We start from the raw sequence: 2500 nt of genomic DNA, 5'->3' as shown, positions 1-2500 counted from the left end.
CACTCTGTTTTATACGAAAAACATTACAGTCATTATAATCTGGGCTCTGCACTGATGTGGCATTATCCCATCAAACCGCTATATTTACATCGCCGCTGCGCTGGTTTGTCACACAAATAAGACAATATCTGTGCCCCCCCCCCCCCTTCACTTGCCCACGTTTCCGGCGTGTTCTGGCTGAGCCTCTGTGAAGTGCTCAGGGTTTTATTCTGGTTATCTAGCTATTGAAAAGCCTGAAAAGAGCTTGAAGCAGCAGGATGAAAAAAAAAGAGATGGAGGGGGGGGGGGGGGGGGGGGGGGTTGGGGGCGGTAGAGAGGAAGAGAGCAGAAAAGAGGAGAGAGGGGGAGAGATGAAGCTGCTCTGAATGAGGGGATAATCAGTGAGATTTTGTTTGTAAGATTAGCTCTGAGGCAAGATTTAAGATTTCAGATCAAAACACCCAAGAATCTGAGTACTAAAAACACTCTTTTTCTTCTAACCAGAGGGCTATTGCTTCTCAAAACTCGGATTAGTGGGGCAGAAAATCTCAAAGAAGTTCTGGTGATGCCTCTGATGATGCCTCGCTGGCTCTGGCTCTGGCTCTGGCTCTGGCTTGGTGTCGGGGCGGGGCGGGGGCGCACGCCGCACCTCTCTGCATGACTGTACCCTTCTCTTTGTGACAGGAGGGCGCCAGACCCAAGACACAGTCAAAATGTCAAAGCCGTGTGATTAAGCAAGACATCTCAGTGAAAAAAAAAAATGTACAATGATAGAGAACAACAAAATATCCCCTCCCCCAGAAAGAAAGCCGCACAGCGCTCGAAGGGGTTTCCCTGCGAGACCTATTTTTCTCTAACAACATGCATGTGAACTGGCCTTGAGTCCTGTAATGCAGGGATAAATTGTTTGCCAGAGACGATAAATTTCCTTCTTTATGCTGGCTGTAACCGCTGGAGCAGAACGGACTAGTTATCATGGCTCCCTGAGCACCAAACCCCTCTCCCTTTCTTTAGCTTTCTCTTGTCCTCTCTTTGGCTAGCACTTATCCTTTTTCCTGCCTTCCTTCCTGTTTTCTGTTTCTCCATCTCTCTTTTCGTCCACAGTCACCTCTTCACCAGATCAGCCTATTTTTGAACTCATCTACCACATCTGCCCTTCCATCCTGTTTCTCTGCTCTCTCTCTCTCTCTCTCTCTCTCTCTCTCTCTCCCCCTCTCCCATCTCACTCGTTCTTCCCACCCACCCACCTTCTAGTTTGCATGTTGTCCACCTCCGTAGCCCCCCTCAATGAATACTTCCTCTCTACTATGCCAATAATGGGTTGGTGCTGGATGTCTTTCTCTCTCTCTCTCTCTCTATCCATCTATCTCTCTCTCTCTCTCTCTCTCTCTCTCTCTTCCTCACTCTCTTCCTGAGCAACTGTTTCATGTGTGCCTGGTGGCAGTGGATCTGTAGTCAGGGCTTTTTGATTATTCCCTCTCCTTTGATTTGATGTTTCACACTTTGCTGAGCATCAGCCTCCATTACGGCTCTGGGCTGCCTGTGCTGCCGCTGCTGCCTGTGCTGCCGCTGCTGCCTGTGCTGCTGCCGCCTCAGCGACTGCCAGCACACCGCGCATTCTGTGTTCAGAGTGAGTGCGGGGGAATCAGGCGCACCTTGCAACATTTCATTTCATCACCTCCCACCTCAACTCTCTCTCTCTCTCTCTCTCTCTCTCTCTCTATCTCTCTCTCTCTCTCTCTCTCTCTCTCTCACTCTCTCTGTCTGTCTCCCTCTCTTGTATTGTAACCCATCCGTATCTCACACCTCCTCCCGTCCTAGGAATGTAAGTGGGTGTTATTAACCGGGTTGCTAGTCCCCATGTGCTCTCAACATGTCCGCCTCTCAGAGCTCTGTGCTCGCCGCCCCATCCTGCTCAAAGTCATCTGTGCACCGCGGGGCTGTCTGATGATGATGATGATGATGACGCCTGCCCTCTCCCTCTCTCCCAAACCCGTACCCGGGCCAACTCACTCACTCGCTCGCTCGCTCTCAGCGGCCTTGGCTTCATCTATTTATCACACCATCGCTGAGAGGACGTGTCTGCCACGCACACACTCTCATCTAATGAGCAGACCCTCATCCATGTGAAGAGCCATATTCTGCACTGGATGCCCTCACACGGGGCTGTGGCGCGTCTGGAGGAAGTTACTTCATGACTCATGCGCTGTGGATGCATGCAGCACCCTACATGTGCAGGCTCTGGTGCTTTAGATTGATGTGCATCTGATTGGAGTCAGGATGCCCTGTTCAAATCTGCTTTCACAGACTCAGAGCAATCCGCAGACAGTGAGAACAATATGTGTATGTGTGCATATGTGTGTTTGTGTATATTTGAACACCCCTTGAACTCTTATGCATGCCCTATTTTGACCTCAGGATGTGAGTGGAGGTGTGTATGTGTGTGTGTGTGTGTGTGTGTGTGTGTGTGTGTGTGTGTGTGTGTGTGTGTGTGTGTGTGTGTACATGGGTCAGAACAAGT

General features: G+C 50.2%; 1 protein-coding gene across 6 annotated transcripts in view; it reads right to left on the bottom strand.

The window, feature by feature from the left end:
- The window catches only part of adgrl3.1 (adhesion G protein-coupled receptor L3.1), a 93774-nt gene that overhangs the window by 26177 nt on the left and 65097 nt on the right, over positions 1 to 2500 (bottom strand). The gene's annotated exons all lie outside the window — the stretch shown is intronic.

This window comes from Clupea harengus, chromosome 22, assembly GCF_900700415.2.
Source record: "Clupea harengus chromosome 22, Ch_v2.0.2, whole genome shotgun sequence".
Classification (NCBI taxonomy): Eukaryota; Metazoa; Chordata; class Actinopteri; order Clupeiformes; family Clupeidae; genus Clupea; species Clupea harengus.
Note: the sequence above shows the minus strand (reverse complement) of the source record. Positions and strands in the feature narration are given on the sequence as shown.